The sequence below is a fragment of the Citrus sinensis genome, chromosome 8 (assembly GCF_022201045.2).
Source record: "Citrus sinensis cultivar Valencia sweet orange chromosome 8, DVS_A1.0, whole genome shotgun sequence".
Lineage (NCBI taxonomy): Eukaryota > Viridiplantae > Streptophyta > Magnoliopsida > Sapindales > Rutaceae > Citrus > Citrus sinensis.
This window is the reverse complement of record NC_068563.1, coordinates 10,777,748-10,805,725: the sequence shown is the minus strand read 5'-3', so window position 1 is coordinate 10,805,725 and position 27,978 is coordinate 10,777,748. Positions and strand designations below refer to the sequence as shown.

General features: G+C 34.5%; 1 long non-coding RNA gene and 1 pseudogene across 1 annotated transcript; both read right to left on the bottom strand.

Moving 5' to 3' along the window:
• LOC102610629 (auxin-induced protein PCNT115-like) lies at window positions 1-26,847 on the bottom strand (annotated as a pseudogene).
• On the bottom strand, window positions 3,920-7,002 carry LOC127899437 (uncharacterized). Its single transcript, XR_008051282.1, has 4 exons — window positions 6,541-7,002; window positions 5,150-5,570; window positions 4,634-4,726; window positions 3,920-4,475 (listed from the first exon to the last, which is right to left on the bottom strand). It is a non-coding gene; the product is annotated as an uncharacterized LOC127899437 (long non-coding RNA).
• Window positions 26,848-27,978: the final 1,131 nt, after the last annotated feature.

The window sequence follows — 27,978 nt, the reverse complement described above, 5'->3', positions numbered from 1 at the left end:
TTATGAAAGTTTCCACGAAGACAAAGGTGGAGTATCAGAATCCTCGTAGGTAGGGGTGACACCCCCATACCGATGACTCCTTACAGCATCAGCTGAAGCAATGGATTCAAGCTCAGCAATTTCTTCTGGAGTAAGTTTCAGTGACAGAGCTTTAATATTTTGATTGAGGTTTTCAATCTTGGTGGTTCCAGGAATCGGAGACACGTCATTTCCTTGGTAATGAACCCATGCTAATGCAAGGTGAGATGGGGTGCATCTTTTCTTTACTGGTATTTCATTAACACGTTTAAATAGCTTTTTGTTATGCTCTAAATTTTCATGTTGGAACCTAGGTAGATGCTGCAAGATTTAGAAAACAGCTCAGTACCAAAACTGAACTGCAATTGAATCATTTAAAAAAAAACATCATTTTGGATAAACCATGATTTTAGAGGAGGTTTAAGTAAAATTCAATAGACCAGAAAATGAAGAAAAAGGACTAGTCAGGGGACTTCTCCTAGGTAGAGGATGTTTATAGTAAAACATTTTGGCACATTAGACAAAGATCTCACAAGAAGTAAACTCTCCTAGGACTTATCAATTGATTTCACATTGACGTTCACAGCAAAACAATATAACAAAAATGGAAGTAGCCACAAGGATGTAGAACGTTTGGAAGAGTCAGTAAAGCTAAACTTCTTGAGCATCCAGTAATAGTTTTGAGGTAATGGAACAATTTTTCCCCCCATTTTTTTTCACCTCTATACGACTTAAGGGGTATTATAATGTATATAAATTAAATCTGACATGTTAAATTTTCCTGTCAATTAATGAAGTCATTGCATAGATAGTTCCTTAGATTTTCAATGCAAAGAAAGAATTTGCTCATATTTGAAGAGGTTAATGAACATAATATGAGGGACAAAATTGAAATCTACGAAGAATTTCATAACTATAGAGTAAAACTAAACAAAAATTATTATTGTATTGCTGGAAATGAGAATGAACGTGTAATAAAGAAGACAAGTAATGCAAATATGATGAAAGTAAAAATACATGATTTGTAAACACCAAACATCACTACTAGAAAAAAAGCCCTTTGTGATGAGTATTACTCGTCATCTTCTGCATCGCATGACGGTTGAGCGACTGTCATTGATTCCGGTATCAAGAAAAAATCATGACAGTGTTTATATGTCATGGTAAGCATGATGTATTATCCATCACGATTCTGTCATTGTTGATTTGATGAAAAATTTCCGCGCATGACTAATGTCTGTTAATAACATTTCCCATTCATGACTATTGTCTGTCACGTAAACATAACGAATTTAATTAAAATAATTAAATTATTTATACATTTAATTAAATATTAATTCCTAAATTTTGGCGATAAATGCAATATATTTTATTTTTTTGTGAGAATTTTTGGAATTGGTGCCAAATTTATAAATTTTTTTTGGTGCGAAACAATGAAATTAGCGGCAATTTTTATATATTATATTTTGGCGGGAATTAATGAAATTGGCCCCATTTTTTTTTGGCAGAAGTTAAAATATATCTTTTACATAGATATATATACAATAATTCTCAAATCCATATCCACAAGTTTTGTAAATTATAATCCTGTTATGAAATAAAATAACTACAATAATTATAGTTAAATAAATACTTCATCAGTTATTAGCTTGTTTCCTAAAATAATGACTACAGTTTCTTAAATGAACAAATCTTGAATAAGATTTTATAAGCCACCAGCAACACAAGAAAAACCAACAACACTGCTTAACGAAACCATCCCAATAAACCAACAACAATCAGCTTAATGAAGCACCAAACTGCCATCTCAATAAACCCTGATTGAATTAACATCAGTATGTCAAGAACAATCTTGAATTAACACGAAGAACAAACCAAACTGCCATCAAATGCGACACAGTCTCATACTGCCATCAAATGCAAGTGAGATGCTAGAAAACATGAAATAAACTAAACCAAATGCCACTAGATTCACACTTCTGGTAGTTAAAATAGATGTTGTGTTTAATTAAACTAAACGTAGTTTGATACTGACATTACATTGAAAAATCCCAAAGGCAGGTTTCCATCTGAGAAGATTTAAAACCAAACCAATGTAATCCAGTATATTACAAGCTCAACCCAAACAACTATACATTATATTGACATATCAAAACTGGCTCTCAAATCAAGCTAATGCAGCCAAGTAAATGAACATGAGAACTCAAAACAGGCCTACACTAACCAAAGTATTTAATAAACAACTCCTCACCTTATATGAGCACTCGGACAAAGTTCATCCATTCATACCGTACCTCATCCATTTCTGCCTGAGTGTAAACTGGTTTGTTGTTAAACTGCAAATGGCCAAATGATTTAATAGCAAATATGATGGACAAAAAATATTAACCAATGATGGACATAAAACATATCACTTACATTGTTGAGCAATAAATTAGGATCGACAATAATATCCCTCATATACAGCATGACATAATATCTACACTCATAAGAACCAGGTAGTTTTGGAACCTACAATAATAAAACTTAATCTAAATACATAAAAAGTTATAACAAGTAGTTAATTAAAATGATAGGAAAAAGTAAATTGTATTACCTGTACCATTTTGAATTCAGGGTGCACTTTTTTTTTACCGCTCGTTGCTGCGAATATGTTGATCCCACTAGGAGAAATTTATTGTTAGAACTACTGAAATGTTTATAATGGATGTAACATTCTGTAATGATTTAACGATGATATACCTACTTTATTACCAACTCTTTAATATCTGCCGCTGGACTATTTCCCTGCACATCCATGAAATATCCAGTCTTTGCAGCCATATCGATCACAACAAGAATTCAATGAGCTCTATAATTAAGCAACAACTTTTCAGTAAGAAGAAAAGAAAATTAACAACCTGCTTATTAATAAAAATGAATATACCCAGGATTGTAAGGAATGAATATGAATTGAGAGGGGCGAGCTTTGGCCAAACGATTAGCAATTGCTTGTGTCCTTGTTATGCGTGTTTATTTTCAACTCTGCTGGGGCTAACATGACTAGGATTCATATAGCCAAATGACTTGCCCATTTTATCAGCTGGAATCATGTCATATAAATAACTGATATTCACACGTAAAGCAAGAATTAAATATTTATATAATCTTTTAATAGATTTTGATAATTAAAAAAGGAAAAAGATATTACTTACGCCATATAGATATGCATGTGATTAAGGCCTAACCATTCCATGGTAGCCAATGCATAACAATCGCCTCTCCCGATATAAACCAAACATTCACTTTCAAATACCTCATTATCAAGTGGATAAGGAAGGCAATTTCCACTGGCAAGCAACTTCATTTTACATAAGCCTAAAAAGAATTTAAATCTTGGATTCACTGTGGTGTTCTGTTGGTGCTGAGCAGGTGCTTGCCTTGTCTTTCTTTTTCGAACTACATGGCCAGCATCACCACAATCTTTAAATTTGGTCTTCCGAACCAGTGCTTTATCAGGTTTGTCCATTGCTTCTTTTTTTTTCCATTATTGTTTGTGCACTTTTCTTTTTGGGGTTGCCATGTCTCATGTTTGGAGTTTCAAGGAGATTGCCTAAATCTCCCAGCTCGTTGTTTGCTGTTTTGGGTCTTTTTTTTTTTTGGGCTACCATTTCTTTTCTTTGGAGTCTCGGGGAATTTGCCAAAGTCTTCTAGTATCTTAATTGCAGTTTTATGTTTTTGTTGTTGGGGTTGTCTTTTTTCCTCTTTGGATCCCCACTATTCTTTCTTGGAAATGTTGCTGTTGATTTTAAGTTATGTTTTGAAACCTATAACGCCATTTTTATGATTACAAAACAAGAAATTTAGGCCTAATTATCGTTTATCATGATGTAGAACAAAATAGTTTGTGCAGTACCTCCTGTTCATCAACTGCAGTGGCTTTATCATTCATCTTGAGATCTCCATCATGCCTGTAATCACTCTTCATTGGTGTATTAGAGCTGCCGATGCCAGAGTGCCTAGGTTTCCTTCTAATTTCCTTCCACAACTCCTCAATATATGCATTGTGCTTTGCCAACTAGTTTTCGAACTTCGATCTATCCTTTTCCATCGGATCATAATTACGTGGAGTGTCAAAATAAAGAGATGGGGTTAGAAACTTGCCGGTCCCTTGCTTATGGCCATTTTTTGGGGCCTTCCCCAAAGGTTTTGCAAGCAAATCATTTCTTCTATCTAAACTTGAAGATAATTTTTTTGCATTCCATCCAGCCCTCATCTAGGTATTATTCAATGACACTTTTTATCAAATATTGATATAAAAAACATAATTGTTGCTATAACATATATACAAACCAGTACTTACAAGGCTATCAACGATAACTTGAACATCAGGATGATATCATTCATTTTTTTTCTCCTACTTCTGATCCAAGCTCACTCCTGTCTATTTGATCCTCACTAAGACCAGTTTCAGCACTCTGAAAAATTAAAGTTATGTTGTAAATTAAAAGCCCTCTCAAACTATTCCTGATGAAAATGTAGGCAAATAATACAAGCAAAAGAATGCAACCAAACATATATTTAAGAACCTACTATAACTTTCAAATGCAAGCAACCAGAATATAAATATACTTACAATTTCTTCCAACAGTCCAGCATATCCTTTTCGACTCAAACAATGGTTATACTTATTACTAGCACGCATTTTTTGTTTCTCCTTCCTTATTTTCTACCATAAATCACAAACCAATATTAATGTAATGTTATACTCAACCGTTAGTATTATATAGCATTTAATTAAAATTTCCCATGAGAAAATATTGAATAAGATTCAATTTACGCACTGCAAACTTATCATCAATATGATCTTTGACGAACGAGTCCCAATAGTCTTGTCTTATGTAGTAGTATCACAAAAGAGGTTTCCGCAACTTTTTACGGTCATTCTTATTTGGAAAAATGTACCCATTAGTCAAAGTGTACTTAAAATTCTTGAACAACTTTCTAATAGATTGCAGTACATGCTTTTTACTTCGTTCATGAATGATAAATCGTCTCTGTATAATGACATTTTTCCAACATTTATTGTATGAAGAACCGTAGATAAACCAGGTTATCGTATCGAATGGGAAACAAAAAATAGATTTTATACCTGAACAAATGACCACAATGCGTCTTTATATTTATCTGGCACTAATCTTCAATCCTTGAAGATGATTGGAACAGAAACACGAGCCAACACTCTAAGAAAAGTGGACAGTGTAGTGGCCTCTGGACCAACAGGAACACCATATCTATTGTATCTCACAACAATTTTCCCATTTTCAGTCCTCAAATTCTTATTATCAGGATTAAGAGTCAAGCCTTTTTGTGATGATAAATCTTTTGAAAATTGATCCTCTTCATTTCCAGGTTCTGCATCTCCATCACCCTCTAAATGAGTAGGAGAACAAAGTAAATCATCAAAATCATCAAAGCCATCATCTCCTTTTGGCACTTGATCATCTTCATTGGAGTAACACTATTTCTCTTCATCGCTGAAAGGTTCATCATTGAAATCCATTGTTTAATACCTGAAAACAACCAAGACAAATTTCCAAAATAAGCTTGGTTAGTAAAAGAGCACAGAAAAAAAATTAAAGTATTAGCTTGCTATAAAAAAAAGTAATGTAAAATACAGATTAATTACAAGTAAAATAATAATTACAATTCAATATATAATACATTTTAGCTCTAACCCCATGTAATTATGTTCTACTAATACTCTAAAATGTTGATCTTGTCACTGTTCAATCTCAATGGCCTCACCATCCTCCCTTACATAGTCTACTTGATTGTCGTCATTGCATACATCAATTCTAGTTATACTTGGTAATTCTTTGGTGAAAGGAACTTGTTCCTTCGTAATGTGCACATCCACATAATTTCCAAAATTGGGAATACCTCTAAAAGGCATCAACAAACAACTGATCATTTCTTATCAACTAGGTCAGTAGCATAAAATACTTGTTTGGCTTGTGAAGCCAAAATAAAAGGATCGAACTTATGGCCTATTCGATGGAGGTCCACCAACATGAAGCCAAGTTCATCAACTTTTACACCACCCCTATTTTTTTACCCAATCACACTTGAATAAAGTAATCTTAAACATATGGTAGTCAAGTTGCCAAATCTTATCAATTACTCCATAATAGGCCATATCACCAATTTTAGGATTTTTGTCTTTAAAGTGGCTATTTGCATTGTTTCTGCAACAACAGTCACGCCACAATTTTGGGTCACTCAGTTCTCATCACATTTCCGTGTTAGAAATTGAAAATCATTGATGCAATAACTCTCCCCTTTTTTATGATGACAAACTTTTCAAAAAAATATTTGTGCAATTTTTGCTCCCCCTAAGTATATGGCCATTAATTTTTAACCACAAAAAAATATATTGAATAAAAAAAATTATTCATCAAATTATATATAATCCATATCTCCCCCTTCATTATAAAAAAGAAATGAACTCGAAAAGATTAAAGAGAGAATTTCAGATATTACCCATGTCGTGCAAAAATTTCGGCAGAATCTCCCCTTAAAAATGAACATATCCTAAAAGACAAAAGTAGTTAAAACACTCCCATATAAAGTTCAAATTATCAACCAACCTCCATACCAACAAATTCAACATCACCATATGCAAAACTCAAACATATCATCAAAATCAACACAATCACAAACAAAGTTCAAATATCCAACAAAATCATCATAAAATCATCACAAGCACAATAAAAAGATTAGATATTATCATAAGAACTACATGAGATGAGTAATGTTTGTGCAAAATGCATAGGTGCAGAAACTAAAAGGGAGGCTGCGAAGAGGAACTACCTGGATCATAAACGACGTGACCAAGGATACGGCGCTGTCCAGCAAGTAGTTCCATCTGTTGATCTAAAATCTGCTGCTAAAAGGTCTCAAATATGGATTGGAGCTGCTGCTGCTGGGGGAGTGCATCCACTTTGTCGAAGAGCTACTGAAGGTGGTCCTCAAAAACAGAGGATGCCGCAGGAGGCACAGCTAGCTTGACTGGCTACTCATCCTGAGATGGGGTTGTTGTTGCTCGTCGAGGGACACGAGGTCTAGCTCCAAGTCGAAAGTCAGGTAACTCATCCTCGGAATAAATGTTATTGAGCATTCGGTCACCATCCGGAGCTATCAAAGTGTCCTCATTCTTAAAGGATTTAACCTTGATCAATTTGCCTTGCCTCCAATGAAAACCAATCCCCGAAATTATTTCCCTACCCATTTTTTTTGTCCCAACATAGACAGGTTCGGTCAAGGGAATGTGAAAGTGTCAAAAAATCTTACTGATAATGCTACTATATGGAAGAGACCTGTTAGACACAGTAGGGATAGAGAGCATGTGACGCATAATAGTGAATGCAAGGTACACTTTCCTTCCTTGGATGAGAGAGTCAAGTAAACTGAAATCTCTATATTAGAGTAAAATGCCCTAACTAGGTTTTCATAGACTCATTCTTCAACGTCTAAGGCTTCACCCCATTTTCTTAGCATTTGAGGCAAAGTTCTACCATATATAGTAATATCAAAGAAGTCGTCAATATCAATATAGAATAAAGAAGTTACTGCTTTTCCCATGAAGTTCTTGTGAAATCGTTGAGCCAAGTGACCATTTGGAAAATGTAGGCTATCAAAATCCTGAGAAAGAGGCCTGGAGGAACTAAGATTACGTGGAGCTGCTTGCTTGGTTCAGGCTTGTCTCTGTCAGGTAGCCATTGATGGTTTTAGAAGAAATAAAATCAGTATAAAGCAAGTTGAAGAGTATAGAGAGTGATTGCAAGTTGAAATTTGATGAAAAATTAAAGAAAATCTAGTCAAAATTAGCAAGAACAAGTCGGTTGGTTCTAGGGTTTGGAAATTGGGATTTTTCAATTTTGGAGTTACAAACTAGTTTTAATCGGTTTACAAGATTCATGTGAGGGTAATAATTGATTTTAAAGGTTCGATTTTATGAGAAATAGCAAGAAAAATGGTGGATTTGAGAGGGAGACAAGTGCAGTTGCGGAGATGAGAGAGAGAGAGAGTTAAGGGCAAAATGAAATGAAGAAGGAGATGAGTGACTGTGCACTTATCGTGCAATATCGGCAAGCCATTTTAGAGATATCGGCGAACAGTGCCCAAAGAGCTTGTCAAAAAAAATTTCTTACAAACAGCGAGCCATTATAGAGATATCGGCGAACCGACAACGCCCAGAGAGCCTGTCAAATAAAATTTCTTACAAACAGTGAGCTAGAGATATCAGCGAACTGACAGCGTCCAGAGAGCTTGTCAAAAAAAATTTCTATTTCTTGAAAACGGCGAGCCCTTATTGTGATATCGGCTAACTGATAGTGTCCAGAATGTTTGCCAAGCTTTCTTCCTAAAAACGGTTAGCTGTTTATTGCAATAACGACAATCCATTTTCTACAGCTTATGATTTCGCACATCTATTTTAGTATTTGGCCATAAATAATACACTCCAAGATCATTTCAGTGACCCAAAAACATTTTAAGGGCCAGTTTAATGCATGATTCATGAAAGTACATGTATTTAAACAATTAATTCATACATACATTCAAAGATTAATAATACAAACATACCACTTGTATATCATGCTTAAGCATTTCATAAATATTAAATCATTAAATCATCAAATCATCAATCAATCAATCAACTCAATAGACTCAATAACATGAATAAAAATGTTAATGCGAAAATTTCATCATCCTAAGTTCATGCTGAATTTTTGAAAATTGATCTTCGCAAAAAGGTTTTGTAAAAATATCAGCAAGTTGTTTTTCCGTAGAAATAAAATATAACACAATATCTCCTTTTTAAACATGATCTCTCAAGAAATGATGTCTAATTTCTATATGCTTGGTTCTAGAGTGCTGAATGGGATTCTTTGAAAGATTTATAGCACTAGTGTTATCACACTTAATAGGATTTTGTTCAAGATTAATGCCATAATCTCTAAGTATTTGTTTCATCCAAAGAGCTTGTACACAACAGCTCCCTGCGACAATAGTAAATGACAAGTTCCACTAGTACTTTTCCTATCAACTTTGTAACTGGCAAAATCCGTATTCGAATAACATGTTAACTCTATATGAGTTTCTCTAGGATACCAAAGACCAAGATCTATGGTTCCACTCAAATAACGAAAAATTCTTTTTACAACAAGCAAATGAGATTTCTTGGGACATGATTAAAATCTTGCACACAAATATACACTAAACATGATAACAGGTCTACTTGAGGTTAAGTAAAGTAAAGATCCGATCATATCTCGATACATTTTGATATCAACTTCTTTACCTTTTTCATCTTTGTCAAGCTTAGTTGTTGTGCTCATTAGTTGTTTTTGGTCTTTAAGTCATCAATGCCAAATTTCTTGAGTAGGTCTTTCACATACTTGGCTTGATTTATAAAAATTTTATTTGTAGCCCAATGAAGTACTTCAAATCTCCCATCATACTCATTTTAAATTCTTTACTCATACAAGATGAAAATTCTTTACATAACAATTCATTAATAGAACCATAAATAATATCATCAACATAAATTTGAACAATAAGAATATCTTGGTTCTTATACTTAACAAAGAGAGTAGTATCCGCTTTACCCATCGAAAAACCATTATCCAACAAGAAATTCTTAAGCCTATCATTCCATGCTCTAGGCCCTTACTTTAATCCATACAATGCTTTTGACAACTTATAAACATGGTTTGGAAATTTTTCATTTTCAAAACCAGGGGGTTGTTTCACATAAATTTCCTCCATACTATAGCCATTTAAGAACACACTTTTGACATCCATTTGAAATAAAATGAAATCTTTATGATATGCAAATGCTAATAGCATCCTAATGGATTTTAGTCTAGCTATAGGTACAAATGTTTCATCAAAATCAATTCCCTCTTCTTAGTTGTAACCTTGAGCCACTAGTCTAGCTTTATTCCTTACAACCACACTGGATTCATCCATTTTACTTCTAAATACCCATTTAGTGTCTATAATGGATTGATGTTCCGGTATAGGAATTAATTCCCACACATTGTTTCTCTCAAATTGATTAATTCCTCTTGCATTGCCACAATCCAAGATTCATCATTTTCCGCATCCGCAAAGGATTTTGGTTCAATTTGAGATATGAATGCAGCATGCTCACAAGTATTTCTAAATGATGATCTAGTTATTATGCCACTTGAGAGATCTCCTAAAATCAAGTCCTTAGAATGAGAAGAAACATACATTCACTCCTCAGGGAGTGACTGAGAAGTACCTTCATTTTGCTCCGTATTTGTTTCTTCATGTTGCTCATCTTGATTTCCATGTGGTGCATCTTTGTGGTTATCCTTTGATGACTCTTTTTGTAGTTCTTCATCTGCATCATTATCAATAACAGCTTTCTTCGAAGAGGATGTGTTAGATTCATCAAACGTAACATGCATAGATTCTTCCACAATTAGAGTTCTTTTGTTGTAAACTTTATAAGCTTTGCTTAAGTTTGAATACCCAAGAAAAATGCTAACATAGGATTTTGGATCAAATTTGCCAGGATTATCTATTGTGTTCAAAATAAAACATTTGCATTCAAAAACTTTGAAATAACCAATGTTAGGTTTTCTATCTTTCCAAAGCTCATATGGAGTTTTATTAAGATGAGGTCTAATCAACACACGATTTAAAACATAACAAGCAGTGTTGACGGCCTCGGCCCAAAAATACTTAGGCAAAGAATTTTCATTCAACATAGTCATAGCCATTTCTTAAATCGACCAATTCTTTCTCTCAACAATTCCATTTGTTGTGGAGTTCTAGGTGATGAAAATTGATGAACAATACCTAAATTATTGCAAAAGATTTTAAATGCATGGTTTTCAAACTCTCCTTCATGGTCACTCCGAATACATGAAATACCATATCCTTTTCATTTTGAACTTTCTTACAAAATACTTTAAAAGTATCAAAAGCATCATCTTTATTAGCTAAAAATAATACTCATGTGTATCTAGAAAAATCATCAATTATTACAAAGGTATAATACTTCCTACTTAAGCTAGCATACCTTGAAGGTCCAAATAAGTTTATGTGAAGTAGTTGAAGAGGCTTAGAAGTAGAAACATGATTTTTGCTTTTAAAAAAGGTTTTGATTTGTTTTCCAAATTGGCAAACTTAACAAATTCTATCTTTTTGAAAATCAAATTTTGGAAGACCTTTAACTAAATTTTTAAAAATCTTTGAAATCAAATCCATACTTGGATGTCCTAGTATTCTATGCTATAACCAACCATCATCATGCAATGCGGAAAAACATTTATCATGTGTAGATGCACAATCTTTATCAATGGTATAAACATTAACACATCTATTTCCTATAAACAATATTTTGTCATCACATGCATGCTCAATAACACATCTATTCTTATAAAAAATAACTTTATAACCTTTATCACACAATTGACTAATGTTATCAAAATTGTGTTTCAAGTTTTCAACCAAACATACATTTTCAATAAAACTAAAGGATACATTACCAACATTTATGATACCAATGATTTTTCCTTTTGAGTTATCTCCAAATGATACGTTTCCACCGTTTTCAATCTTGGTAAAACTTGAAAACCAAAAGTAATTCCCTATCATGTGTCTTGAACATCTACTGTCCAAGTACCACTTATTTTTCTTCTTCTTTGATCCATGCAGAAAAAAATTCTAAATTTTAGGTACCCAAAACTTCTTGGGTCCTTATATGTTAGCAATGGTTCCTTTTGGAACCCAAATACATTTCATACCATAATATGCATTTCTTTTCATTGGACATCTATTTTTCATGTGCTCATCTTGATTACAATAATGACATACAACTTGATTATTAATAGGGGTACTCTTCACAAAGTAATTCTTATAATAATTTGCCTTATAACCAATACCTCCTTTGTCAAACACACATTTTTGTGAATTGAGCATGTTATCCAACATCTTTTCCCCATTTGTAAATTTTAGTACAATTTCATTTAGTTCATTATTCTTCTTCTTAAGCACTTCATTCTCTTTCATCAATTCATCTACATGTGATTTTTCATACTCATATGAAGTATTTTGTTTACCTTTAAAGATGCAATCTTTTCATGCAACATTTTATTCTCTCATTCTCATTCTTTTTATCTTCTCATTAGTGCATTTTTCTAGGGCATCATTTTCATTTGTAAGTTCTAACATTTTCTTTTTAAGGCATATATTCTTTTTACCAATTTTCATCCACTCATCATGCAATTCTTTAAAAGCATCATGTAATTCATCATGTGTACGAAAATCACTTACCTCATCAAGTTCATCCAATGATTCTTCCCCAATCGCCATGAGAGTTAGATTTGTCATTTTTTTATGTTCATTATCATCACCAGTTTCATTATCGCTATCATCCCATGTGGCTACTATTGTTTTCTTTTTTAGGTTGTTGAGAAGAGGACATTCAGACCGGATATGTCCAGGCTTTTTGCATTTATAGCAAGTAATTGGCTCTTTCTTCTTCTTTTGGTTCTTGAAATTTCTGAACTTTCTCTGCTCACTAATTTTTTTGTAGAATTTTCTAAATCTCCTAGTCAGTATAGCCATCTCCTCATCATCCGACTCACTTTACCCATCACTCTTATATTTTGAGGCTTTGAAAGCAATGCTTTTCTTCTTCTCCTCATTGCCTTTTTCCGCTGCCAAGTCTTCTTCATAAGAGATAAGAGGGCCAATTAAATCATCAATAGGTAAGGTATTTAAATCTTTGGCTTCCTCAATTGCAGTCCTCTTAGGTCTCCATTCTTTTGGAAGTGACTTAATGATTTTCTTAACTTTCTCGCTGTTCAAAAAAGTCTTTCCTAGGGCTCTTAGGGTATTTACTATGTCCATAAATCGTGTATACATAGAATACACACTTTCATTTTGTTCCATTTGGAACAATTCGTATTGACGAGTGTATATACTAATTTTAGACTTTTTAACTTGATTTGTCCATTCATAAACAACCTCAAGTTTATTTCATATTTTTTGTGCACTCTCACAACTAGATACTCTATGGAATTTTTTCTTATCAAGAGCACAAAATAAGGCATTCATTGCTTTGGAGTTTAAAGACATCTTTTTCTTTTCTAATTCACTCTATTGACTTGAAGGTTTTGGAATATCATCTCATACTTCATTTTTAGTTATAGGCATGAATGGACCATCATAAACAACTTTCCAAATTTCGTAATCTAAGGCTTGCAAGTAAATTCTCATTATATTTTCAAATATAGGTAGTCATTATCATAAAAAAAATAGTGGCCTAGTTGTGAATTGTCCTTCCCTAAAAGTATAGTCATTTTGGGTTGCTATGAATCTTTTACTCTAGACGGTTAAGTCCTAACAAGAGAACCTTGCTTTGATACCAAATGAAATACTATCTAAGCAACCCAAGAGGGTGAATTGGGTTATCAAAACTTATGCAAAACAAACCACACAACAATTTAAATCTATTGCCTTAATAAGAACAAAAACAATAAATTTGATCAAGCAAGATAATAAAAGAGTAAGGGAAGAGAAATCAAACACGTGATTTTTACGTGGTTCGGCTAACCATGCCTACGTCCACGCCTCCAAGCTCACCGAGCTTGAGGATTCCACTAAGCAAGCCTCCAAGGCTTTAACCACTCTTACAATTGACTTCCAAGGTGTCAATAAACCTTTACAATAAGAGATTATTCTCAATCTCTTAACCCAAGTGTATCCCAATACTTACAATCTCTCAATTTGATTTTCAAGAATATTACAAAATAAATCTCTCTCACACAATGTGTTTGATTACAAATGAAAATCTAAAGTGTGAGCAAATGAGATGAATACAAGAATTTAAAGCTCAATGAAAGTTGTATGCTCAATAATTTGCTCAATGATAATTGTTGGAATCGTTATTGTTTGAATTTGATTAAGCTTATTTATAGTTGGAGGTAAAATATAGACGTTGTTGACTTTCTGCTCAATGTCGGATCGCCGTTAGTGTCTAGAGGCCAATCTTCAATTCTGTTCGATGTCGGCTAGCCGCTATCAAGATGTCGGTTAGCCGTTTACTACAGTGAACTATTTTTGTAAAATTATAGTTTAGACCTAAAACTTTATAAAAATTGTCAAATAAGTCCATTTTCAGAATTTTAAGCAATATTTACTAATTTCAAAGATCTCAAAACTTTTTCAATTCATTAACATGAAAACAACTAATATCATAAAATCACTTTTCATTGAATATAAAACCTTTATAATTTGAAAATATATAAAAAATAATTTGAGCTTTTAAAACAATCATAATCAAGTTTGTTATTATCAAAATCAATACTAAAAAAATATTTATGTTAACAATAACCACTATACTTTTGCACATGTGGGCGAAGTCCTCGAGCTAACCATCGTAATGTATTTGATACATTTTCATTATCGTCCATTATATTGGAGACCTAACATGTTATAATAAACGTTATGAGTTTAATAAATGAATAATTTGACGAAAAAAATTCTGATAAGTGCAAGGATTAGCCAAAATATAGACCTTTTGAGATAACCAATCCGTAAAAGAGCGATTATGTTGCTCTTTCAACCATTTTTGGTCTTTTGTTTTGCGGAGAAACTGACCTTGTAAGTGCTCCATATGGTCACTAAAAAGAAGTAAAACAATGACATTTTGGAGCTAAAAACAAATGAATGTCCAGTAAAATCATGAATTTTAGTTACAAATACCTAATGAAGGGCTTAACTGAATTAGTATTTTGCAACATGTACAAATAAGCTTGAGATAACAACTTATATTTAACAAGAGCAGATTTCCCACCACCTATAGGCATTTGAATTGATGAGTTTCCCATGGGCCCAGGTGGATTCCCAATGGTTTGCATGTTGGATAAGTACTCAGCACAAAATTCAAGAACTTCTTCTGCAATATAACATTCTATAATACACCCTTCAGGTCCATAACGGTTACAAACATATCTGTTGAGTGTTTTTATGTTCCTCTTGAACGGATACATCCATCTTAGATAAATAGGACCACAAAGTCTGACCTCATGGACAAGATGGACAGTTAAGTGAACCATTATGTCAAAAAAAAAAAAGGTGAAAAGCATTTTTCCAACAAACATAATGTCACCACTATGTCTTTTTTCATTTCATCCAGTTCACTAACATCAATCACCATAGCACATATGGAATTAAAGAAAAAACATAATCTAATGATTGCAACACGTACATGGTCAGGTAATATTGTCCAAAATGCAACAACAAGAAGTTGTTGCATAAACACATGACAATTATGTGATTTGAGACCCTACAGCTTGCATTCCTTTAAAGATAACGGGTTTTTCATATTAGAAGAATAGCCATCAAGAACCTTAATGCTTCTCAAACATTCACAAAACATTTTCTTCTCCTCTCTAATTAAGATATAAGAAGCTGGAGGAAGTTTAATATGGTTCTTGTTTGAGAAATCAGGTGCCAATTTATCTCTAATTTTCAATGGTCCAAGATCCATTCTTGATTTAAGGCTATCTTTTGTTTTTCCCAGAATATTCAACGATGTGCCGTAGATGCTTTCACACACATTTTTTTCATTATGCATAACATCTAATTGATGTCGAACAAGCAAGTATATCCAGTACTAAATCAAAAAATATTGACTTCTTCTTCCAACAGTTGCTCGTATTACTATCATCAACACTTTTCCTCTTCTTGCTTGTTCTTTTCCCCCATTTGTTATTGATACATTTAACTTGTTCCCCTACATCATGGCCTGTCAATAGTTTATGTGGGTCTCGTTCTTCCACCTCATTGTTGAAGGCCTTTTTTTGAAATCGAAATTCATGGTTCTTAGGAAGAAAACACTTATGGCCCATATAAGCATTTTTCTTACTATGTGACAATCTGTAGGGAATTATGGCTTCCCCACAAGTTGGAAAAGTATAATACTTTTTTGTCATACACCCAGACAAATTTTCATAAGCTGGAAAGTCATTGATCGTCCATAGTAAGATAGCTTGCAAGTTGATGAATTCTTTTCTATATGCATCATATGCCTCAACACAAATAGCCTATAAAGACTGTAATTCCTCAATTAATGGTGCTAGAAACATATCAATGTCATTCCCTGGTTGTCGGAAAGCAATAATGACAACATCATGAATTTCCTTTTCATACACAACCACGGAGGAAGATTATAAGTTATAAGGACAACTGGCCAGTAATTGTATGTACTGCTTAGGAAGCTATGTAGATAAATTTCGTTAGCAAAAAGGGCAAGATGGAGATTTCTAGATTCAAATGCAAAGGAAGGCCATTTATCATTCATTAACTTCCAAGCTGATGAGTCAGCTGGATGATGAAGCTTCCCATCAACTTCTCTTCTTTTGCATGCCAAGTTAAGTCATTGGCAGTTTGTGGTGATTGGAACAGCCGCTTAAATCTAGGGATTAGTGGGAAATACCATAAACCTTTTGTGGGAACCCCTTTCATATATTTTTCCTTAGAACCATCTTTTTTCTGCCACCATAAAACTCTACAAGTAGGACATTCAAAAAGGTTCTCATATTCATTTATATACAGTACGCAATCATTTGGGCAAGCATCTATTTTTTTTCATACTGCAAGATCAAGGCAGACATAGTTTTTTTTGCCTCATATGTACACCTAGGCAATGTATTGTCCTCTGGTAACATGTCAACAAGGAGACTCAATAAATCTGAAAAGATGGTATTGGACCAACCATATTTTCCCTTCAAGTTGCATAGCTTAACTAATGCACCTAACCTAGTATATTTTTGCGAACTCGGGTACAAAAATTTCTCGGCATCTTCTAATAAGGATTTAAAGGCCTTAGGATCATCATCAAAATGCTTGTAAGAATCATTAATCATGTTTACAGCCTCACCTTGATTAAGGTAAATGTTTTGTGGGTCAACTTGATCACTTATATCAATTTTTGTCATGTTGGGTTTGGTTTCCCCATGCCAAGTCCAAATAGTATAACTCTCATCAAAACCCTTAAAAAATAAATGGTCTCTAATTGTCCTAGAAGGATAGAATACTAGGTTTTTATATTTGATGCAAGGACACCTTATAAAATCACCATTATCAAAATTTTCAATTGCAAAATCCATGAACATATCCACACCAACAATATATTCTGCAGACAATCTATGACATGTTATCCAAGACTTTTCCATTTTATAAACCAAAAACATCTCCTGATACAAAAGTAAAAATGTAATAAAATATTAGAAAAAAACAAAATGACATAATACATGCAAAATCTTATCCTTTTTCAAAGTTCCAGGACAAATACTATAAAAGCAGCAGCCAATAATTTATGAATAACTTGAATTAAAATGAAGAAAACGCCTATCAACACCTATTATTATCATAGAATAAAATGCCAATACTAAAAGTGTTGTGGAATTGATTTATTGTTACTCCAATTATTTAGAGCTCTATATTTGCTATTACAAATCGTTTGCTGAGCTGTATTGAAACTTCTATAGACAGAGCAGTATATGTAGAGCGCAACCAATTTTGTAAGGATATCTTAAATGAATTGTTTCTTATCTTTCTCGAGTCTTCTTCTATTCTCAACTTCTCATTTCAATCTTGCTCTTTCTCTTCAATTTTTTTTTTGGAGCCAGCACTCGCTCGAAGACTGTAAACTTAACTGATGCATCCTTTGGTTGCAGAGAGGTGTATCAACTTTGGTCCGGATGAAAGAAACCCACGTCCTAGAAGACTGTAAGCAACAATTCCAATGCCAAGTTCCCTGAGCAGAGCAACCACCAAAATTGTGTTAGCATGAAAATGTTAAATCATCTACTCATAGTTTCTTTTCCTTTCAACTAGGTCAAAATAATTCATTTGGTCCAAATAATGCCTTACCTGCAAGTAGGAACAATCTCTTCCTCCACATCTCGCGACCGCAAGGACCATTCCAAGCGCACAACTGTTATTGGATGGATGGTGTGAGCTCGTCTAATTGTTGAAGCAGAAGCCTCCGATAAATCTATATGCTTTATTTTACCCTCTTCAACTAGTCTTTTGAGTTCCCCAATCTTACAAAAACAACACAAGTAAAAGAATTAGTACATGATAACAGAAACCTCATCCACCAAAGTGACCCATGCCTATATTTTTAAATATTTTGTGTTTCATATTCATTGGCAGCCGAGTTACCCAGAGGCTAACAGACTAATATAGTTTAACATGCATGACTGAGAGAAATATAAATTAAAAGTGACAAACCGTGACTTCTATGGGAATTTTAGTGTCAATGCGATGTTGGTAATAAAGATCAATACAGTCAACATCTAGACACTTCAAGCTGGCCTCACATGCAGCTCTCAAATAAGCAGGATCCCCACAATATGAGTACTTGCCATCCTCATATCTGATACCAAATTTAGTAGTCAATTTAACTCTTCATCTGTACCCTTCTTTCAAAGCCTAATCCCAAAACCAAATTAATCAAAGCTAATATATTATTATTTGCCAATTCCAAAATGCCCTTTTGAAATTAAAGGAAGGAATAGAAGTTAAATTACATTACCTTGCCAGAAGGATTTCATTTGTGTGAGGTCCGTAAACATTGGAAGTGTCAAGTACAGTGATGCCACTGTCAATGGCATGGTGGATCAAGGCTATCATACAGGATTCAGGCTTCGGGGGCCCGTAAAAGGCGAACATGCCCATGCATCTTAAGCCTTGTCCTGAAACTTCTAGACCTTGTGAAAGAAATTCATAAATGAGTCAATAGGCCTTACCTTTCTCGAATTATGTAGTGGAATAAACAAGTGTTGTATCACGTCACTGGTTGAAAAGAAATCACGAACGAAAATCTTCTTCAAATCACAGTGTATTTGCCTTTTCCAGATTGTTCAATGATCTTGTTTTTAATCCTTTTTTCGTTCACCCACACACACACACACACTGCTAGTTTTTCTTTTTCAAAATGAATCGTTAACTTGCTTTCTTTTCCAGCAGCATTTTTTTTAATATATACAATGGTTGGGAGCGGTTGGGAAGTTGATTTGTGTTCAACTTCCCTCTCCCAAACGTGCATGGTAACCAACAACCATGTGCGGGTCCAGTCGGGTCAACCGATCTTGGGCGCCCACCCGTCCAACATCTCCCACTCGAACATGATGGGACGACATCGAAACAGCATAGCAGTGAATAAAGAAACAATGAACAACCACATATCTCCAATCATACAGGCAAATATACCGTGTGACCATGAACATATCCAAAAACCCATTCGGGGAGCCAAAGACATATCTCAATTGCTAACCCAGGCAAGAGATGTCTCAATTGCAATCATATGTAAGAGAACTTAACATATGTTCATTGTATCCCATATTTAATTTACTTTAATACTCAAGCATATGTACTAAATCCTCTTAGTATGCCAAAATTGCGCAATCTCTTTATGTATTCACAATTGTAATATCACAAAGATATTAAACAATTGGTCGACGAGTGAATTACATAAAAGAAAAAATTAAATATCCCCATCACACTTATGTCTATCAATCCAGAATAGTCACTTTTTTAGTCATGTTTCATAGACCGAATCATGTCAAGGTCGTAGATAACATGCTAAAGTAGCAGACACCAATCTGAAATCTCAGAAACATAGTTGATAGTTACAAGGATACCACAATTGACTTATAAAAAGTCATATGGAACTTACACAATGAGGAGGAAGGAAGATCCTCTCATTTTCTAATTTTTGGTCACCAAGCACGCGTGGTATGATACACGCGTTACAGTGAATCTTTCATTGCAGGGCATATGTCTTATTAATCTAATTCACTGTACTGATCTTAGTCCAGTCGCTCTTCTACAGCGCCTGACCTGAGTTCTTAAAGTGAACGCTTTCGTTTAGCGTCAAAACAAGATTTCACATCTGGCTTTAATCAGGTCTCTATGATAGTGGGGTACATCATAGTCGATCAACAAGAAAATATCGTATACGACCTCATGTTGACTCCAGTCAAGGCGACAAAATTTATAGAATATTTCTTTATTCTTTGGCTCTTAGAGAAAACACATTATCTCATTCTTCTACTTGTCTCATCTCAGCTTGTTCCCAGAGCAACTGAGGTGACCGCTCGTGTAAGAAAGCCGGTCATTGACTTGATGACATACTCTCATATGTGTGTAATTATGCCTTTCTCAAACTAATTTGAAATAAGAGAACTTAAAACATCAATGCATTTCAAAATAATTCATGTAATAAAAATGTTTACTAAATAAAATATCTCTACAATGAAATATTAAAATCTACGTAGCCCCAACGATCTAGCATGAGAGTCGAATACATCTCTCGTTACAGCTTTTGTAAGTGGATCAGCTATCATGCTATGCGTAGATATGTATTGTATGGCTACTTCCTTCTTTGCCAAAATGTCTCTTATAAAATTGTATTTAGTCTCAATGTGTTTCGACTTGCTGTGGTATTTGGCGTCTTTAGAGAATAATATAGCAACCTGACTATCACAATAGACAGTTACTGGACTAGTAGCGCTAATATTAATCTGTAAGTCCTCCACAAATCTCTTAAGCCACACAGTTTCTTGCACTGCCGCAGAACATGCAATATATTCAGCTTCCATCGTTGATAAAGCTGTGCATGTTTGTTTCTTGCTACTCTATGTAATTGCTCCTCTGTTTAGCAAGAATGCATATTCTGAGGTCGATTTGCGCTCATCCAGATCGCCACCCCAGTCGGCATCTGAATATCTAACAATTCACAAACCACCTCCTTGATAGCATAAAGAATAATCTGTAGTGCCTTTGAGATATGCCAAAATCCTTGTGATCGCACTCCAATGCTTCTGTCCAGGATTCGACTGGTATCTACTCACCAGTCCTACATCATAACTGATATCCGGTCTTGTACACATCATGGCATACATGAGACTTCCAATGGCATTTGCATAAGGAATTCTAGCCATTCTTTCCTTTTCTTGAGGAGTCTTGGGACACATATCGAGACTAAGAGATTGTCCTTTAGCTATTGGGGTGTCCATTGGCTTACAATCAACCATATTGAATCTTTCAAGGATCTTCTTAACGTAAGGTTCTTGTGATAGTGCCCGAATTTTCCTTGAACGATCCCTAAAAATTTTGACTCCTAAGATATAAGTTGCTTCGCCCATATCTTTCATGCTAAAATTTGAGTATAGCCAATCTTTAACAGTTTTGACAAACTCTTTACTGTTCACAGCTAACAGTATATTGTCCACATACAAAGATAATATCGCAAAATCGTCTTTAGACCTTTTAACGTACACACAATGGTCTTCCTCAATCATCCTAAAGCCATAAGAAATTACGGCTTAATGAAATTTAAGGTTCCATTGTCTGGAGGATTGTTTAAGGCCATAAATAGACCTTTTTAGCTTGCATACTTTGCGCTCTTGGCCTTTAATAACAAAACCTTGTGGTTGTGCCATATAAATTTTTTCCTCTAGTTCTCCATTGAGAAATGCAGTTTTTACATCCATTTAATGTAACTCAAGGTCTAGATGTGCAATGATAGCCAAGATTAATCGTATAGAAGCAAACCTTACTGTAGGAGAAAAAGTCTCTTTATAGTCTACACCCTTCTATTGGGTATAACCTTTAGCGACTAATCTTACTTTATATCTCTCAATTGTCCCATTCGCCTTATGTTTTATCCGGAGAACCCATTTGTTTCCGATAGCTTTACGGTTAGGCGGAAGATCAACCAAGTCCCAGACCTTATTAACTTTTATAGACTTCATCTCTTCCTCCATTGCTTTCATCCATAAATCCTTAGTAGACGATGTGAGAGCCTCGTTATAAGTATTTAGCTCATCACCATCGTGTGAAGCAATCATAAAAGCTTATCCCTCAATCTCAAAGCGACGATGAGGAATTGGCCTACGATTACTCTTTCGTGTTGATTCCCCAGCTGGAATTGAAGTGTCTGATGTTTTACTCCCACTCAGAGTGGCAATCCTTAAAAGATCCGTACTAACACCAACACCATCGTTAGAAATGATAATCTCATTTGGATCTTCTAATTCAAAGAATTGAAAATCCTTATCAACTTCTCCAATGGTGGGAAATTCATTTTCTAGAAAATTGACATCTCGTTATTCTAGTTCAGACACAGTTCCACCTACTTGTTCACCAATGAACACATATCTTTTAGAGTGTTTTGAGTATCTTATAAAGATACACTTTTTACCACTAGCTTCTAATTTTCCAAACTTATGAGTAGAGTTGTGAATATAAACTGCAGACCCCCATGGCCGCAGATGAGATAAGTCAGGTTTTCTACTTGTCCATAACTCATATGGGGTGGAACTGACTGATTTTGAAAGAACTCGGTTAAGTACATAGGTAGCAGTTAATGAAGCATCTCCCCAATAGGATATTGGAAAATTTGCTTGCGCCATCATTAACCTAACCAATTCCAATAAAGTTATATTCCTTCTTTCCGCTACACCATTTTGTTGCGAAGTTCCAGGAATAGTCAGTTGTCTATTTATCCCTTTCTCATTGCAGAGTTCCTTGAACTGTTCCGAAAGGTATTCACGTTATCAATCAGTTTTTAGAGCTTTAACATTGTTGTCTAGTTGATTCTCTGTCATGTTCAAATATAATCTAAAGCAATCCAATGCTTCTGATTTATAAGAAATCAAGTAGACGTGACCGAAACGTGAATAATCATCAATGAATGTAATAAAATATGAGGCTCAATGTTTAGCCTTTACATTCATTGGACCACAAATGTAAGAGTGGATTAATTGCAATGGTTTTTTTTGGCTCTAATTCCTTTGCTAAATGGTTTTCTAGTTGTTTTCCCAACTAGACAATTTTCACATATGGGCAATTCAATCTTGGTGAGTGGGCCCAACATGCCTTTCTCGCAAGTCTATACATTCTTTCTTGCCCTATATGACCTAGTCTAGCATGCTAAGTGATGGCATCTATTTCATTATTACTAGAAAAAGTAACATAAGAAAAATAACTATTATCATAACTTGAACCATCAAGTATTGTATCTAATAATAAAACCATTAATTAAATGCTCAGTTCCAATAAGGACTGAATTTGAAAAGATCTCTAAACAAACACCATGAAACGTTAAGTAATATCCTAATTCAAGAAGAACAGGGACAAATATCAAGTTTCGTCGAATCTCCGGTGCATCGTGTAATAAAAGAATACGTCCACCGCACAAAGTCAATTTGCAAGTGCCTATTCCTTTTGCCTCAACCCTAGAGTTGTTACCCACGTATATCCATCTACTCCCTTGACTAATTCGATGATACTCCACATATGCATTTCGATCACAAGCTATATGGTCTGTTGCTCTTGAGTCTACAGTCCACACAGGACGAGATTCGGTTAGGAGTACATAACTCGTTACTAAAGCATAATTTAACAAAGTGTAGTTGGGTCTCACCTTTTTTAGCTCAGTGTACTCATGAGCAAAGTGACCCAGCTTGCTACAGTTGTAGCATCTCACATTGGATTTGTCTCTTTTCTTGCCAGCACGCTTACCGCTTGGGCGCTTTTTAGCATTTGGCTTCTTCTGATTAGGATCAGATCCCTTACCCTTCTGGTTATTTTTATGGTCCCTTTTGCGTTTGAAGCCCGAAGCTTTGCACGAGCTTGACTCGGCCATAAAAACTCTATTAGAAAGCTTTGCTGTTGCAAGATGCTCTACTTCTAACTCTAGGTGATGCTCAATATCTTTAAAAGTTTTGATATTTTCATTATGAGTCATATTCACCTTCATGTGTTCCCAAGTATTGGGCAGAGATCTTATCACTACCTGGACTTGTTGTTCAGCAATCATAACATGTCCAGCAGACTTAAGCCCCAGAACCATATTCGACATCTCCCTCAGATGTTGCCTCATTGTGTAGTTCGGGCGCTTCCGATAAGAGTCAAATTTGATCATAAGCCTCCTGAGTTTAGTGGTCGAGGTACCACCAAACTTGTCATTCAGAGCAAGCCACATCTCTTGAGCTGTCTCATACTTCTCATACTCACACATGAGATCATCTTGCATGCTGCTCAACAACGTTTATGCGAGCATTGTTATTCTTCTTTTTCCAGGCTTGATAGGCTTCAATATCCCTCCTGTGTTGAGCATTATTCCCTTGCTTAGGCTCAGCTAGGGTGTTGTTAAGAGTTTGTAGAGTCTCTTGCTCTTCAAGGATGTACTGAATCTTGCGGTGCCAAATATCGTAATTGTCACCATTCAGTTTCTCACCCTTGTTCAGCTCAGCCATAATTTTTTTAGATGCAGAGGCCATCTCAACTATAATTCAACACATAGACAATTCAAAATACAATCACTAAAGGCATAATTAATAATTACACACAAACAATTAATTTTACCGCAAACGTAAACCAAAAGACATGACGAACTAATATCGGGAATGAAATCAAAAGGTCTTCGAGGCTTCCAATCATCATCCAATTCCCTTTATTATATTCATCATTAATTCGATTTTAAGGCACAAAATTATCAGTTCTAATTATGAATTTATTAAATTCAATTTAATTAGAACTCCCACTCAACGGAACAATTCATGAGATATGATAAAAGAGTATGTAAAGTCGAGCAACAATTAATGTAGAATATCATTAATGAAATCATAGCAACATATAGTTCAACCAACAAAATAAAACCAATTCAAAAAAAATATAATCAACAAACAAATGAAATAACCTAACATAGTCAAACTAATACATAGAATCTTCTACATGTTCTTAAAATATTCTTTGTTGCTCGTGACGTTTTTATCATACCATAACTTCTGCCCTCTACCAAGGCAACTAGCTTGTCTCCCACTTCAAAGGTTCATGTGAATGCTAACCACTGAGGTTTGCCTCATCTTTGAAACAAGACAGCGCTCCTCTATCAACTCAATTTCACACCTCAACATATAATATCTGTGTGAGGGTTCCTCAATCTGATTTAACATGCGAACCTTAAAGACAAGCGTATTGTCATCATCAGGTAATGATTGAATGAGGAGCCATTCATAATAACCTCAGTTTGTATACACAGTAGGTATATTTGCGGACATTAAGCGGCTAAAAACCCCATATAAATCTTCTATGTTAATGCATATAGGACGATCAAGGTCCATCTGATAATTCTCCATTTTCTCCGTAAGTTCTTTATAAGATAGATTATTATTAATCTCAATTAGATCATTAGGTGAAACCCAAGCTCTAATTGTCATTAAGCATTCTTCCTCAGTCCACAACTTACTAACGGGAGGCATCTACGAGAAAAATAAAATATAAAAAATAAAATTAGGGATTGTTAACAAACGACTAAATACGAGATTAAATTTTAGCCAATTCCATAAAAAATAAATAAATATTTCAAGCTCCCACTAGAACAAAACATTTATTAACATATAATGCTCATCCGTGAGACTATATTAATTCGATCCAAAATTTTATTTCAAAAAATAAGAAATGATTAAAAATAATTATTTCATATATAAAAAAATAGAAAATTAAATTTCGGATCAAACGGCGCAAACAACGCCCAAATCGAAGTCCCGAATAGCAAAATATGTAAAACTTTACAAATCCGGATTTATCCCCACGCGCGCTACAGTGTGATACAGTGCGCTACAGTACTCTACAGTACCCCTACAGTATCGCTACACTTGCTACAATGCCGATACAGTATGCTACAGTGTGCTACAAAAATGCTACAATCACGTTCAAACACACACAAACCCGCACGTGGAATACACGCGCGGCCTTGCACCGCTCAAGTGGCGTTGGGTCCAACACTATCCGACTCCATTTTTCATTATGAACACAATGGTACATTCGGAGTTTCAAACGGAGGTCGGAATAGGCCGGAATCATCAAAAAACTAACTCCGACACTATTCATCATCTTCTCCAAATTAGGGTTTTTAACCCTTTCTAAACCATAATCTAACCAGAAACGTATTTTGGCCATAACTTTCTCGTCTTAAGTCCGTTTTTAACAAATAATATATCTTTGGAAATATCTTTTCGTACTGTTAGGTATCCTAGATCAAAAAATATGATCCATTGAACTTTCGGGTTTCATAAAATATTTAGGGTTCATGCAATCTAAACCCTAGGCCGGTTTTAATAACTTCAATTCCAGAATTTATGCATTCATATTAAACATTCGAGAACACTTAAAACAACAGCCATCACAAAAATTAATAAAATAAAAAATCATGCTTTTCATGAATCAAATCCAACCAATGCACGAATCCAACACATTCAGGCTCTGATACCAATGAAAGAAAATCATAAATGAGTCAATAGGCCTTACCTTTTCGAATTATGCAGCGAAATAAACAAGTGTTATATCACATCACTGGTCAGAAAGAAATCACGAACGAAAATCTTCCTCAAATCATAGTGTATTTGCCTTTTCCAGATTGTTCAATGATCTTGTTTTTAATCCTTTTTTCGTTCACCCACACACACACACTCTGCTGGTTTTTCTTTTTCGAAATAAATCTTTAACTTGCTTTCTTTTCCAGCAGCGTTTTTTTTTTTTTTATATATACAACAGTTGGGAGCAATTGGGAAGTTGATTTGTGTTCAACTTCCCTCTCCCAAACGTGCATGGTAACCAACAAGTGGTTACCATGTGCGGGTCGGGTCAGGTCGGCCCATCTTGGGCGCCCACCCGGCCAACACCTTGTGAACCCAACTTGATTCTCTTCACTATCCCCGCCATTTCTCGTCTACTCTCATTTTCTATTGAATGGGTTAGTTGCTTTTCAAGCCAATAATTTATATTTATAGTTTTTTTTTGGGGAAAAAAACTGTAACCGATAATGGTTGGGCAATTAAGTGCTCTCTATGGGCCTCACAAAACACGTGATGCTAACGTAATGGGATATGTCAGCAGTTACCACCGTAACTCTAAAAAATCACACACTAGAGTAGTTAAATAAAGGGAAATTATCATTCATACACTATATATTTGTTCTGTTATCAAAAATACTACAACACTTTGAAGGTGTATCAATCGTCCACCCTTAGTTGACAAAATGTATCAGCCGACCACCAAACCGTTAGTTGCCGTTTGAAAGTTAACAGAGTTACAGTGAATTAATGATTTTACCCTTGAAAATTATCACTTGTATACCCTTAAATTCTCTTTTTATCACTTGTATACCCTTAAATTATCACTTGTACATATGAAAAGACCAAATTACCCTTCTGACGTCATCATACTTAAACGACAACTAACGGTTTGGTGGTCAGTTGATACATTTTATCATCTTAGGATGAAAGATTGATACACCCTCAAAGTATTGTAATATTATTGATAATAGAGTATACTAAGGGTATACAAATGATAATTTCCCTTAAATAAATAGTTAGAGGACGATGGGTGAGATTTAAAAAGAAAAAAAATTTATAATACATTAAAAAAAAAGGCTGCTACTAGCCTACTGCAATGCTGTAAGTTTAAAACAAACCATTGGATTCAACTAAAATGAATCCAACGGATGAGATTTAATATTAAATAAAAATAGAAAAAAGGGCAAATTGAAATGTCGGTTGCTTAGTAATTTTATCTCCCTCAAATCTCTAAGTGCTCGTTTGGTATTGTTTTTTAATTAATATTTTTTGAAAACATAAAATAAAAATAAAAATAATGTTTTGCAGTTATTCTATTTTGAATTTAAGCATGCGTATGATATTATTTTTTGTATCATGTATTTTAAAACTAAAAACACTAATATTACTTTTTTTTTAATTAAAAACCACCAAGAGGTGGGGGATTAGGCGGGCTCCTACCTATAATATAAATCAGTAGTGGAACAAATACGTAAGGAGCTAGACATAAACCAAAATT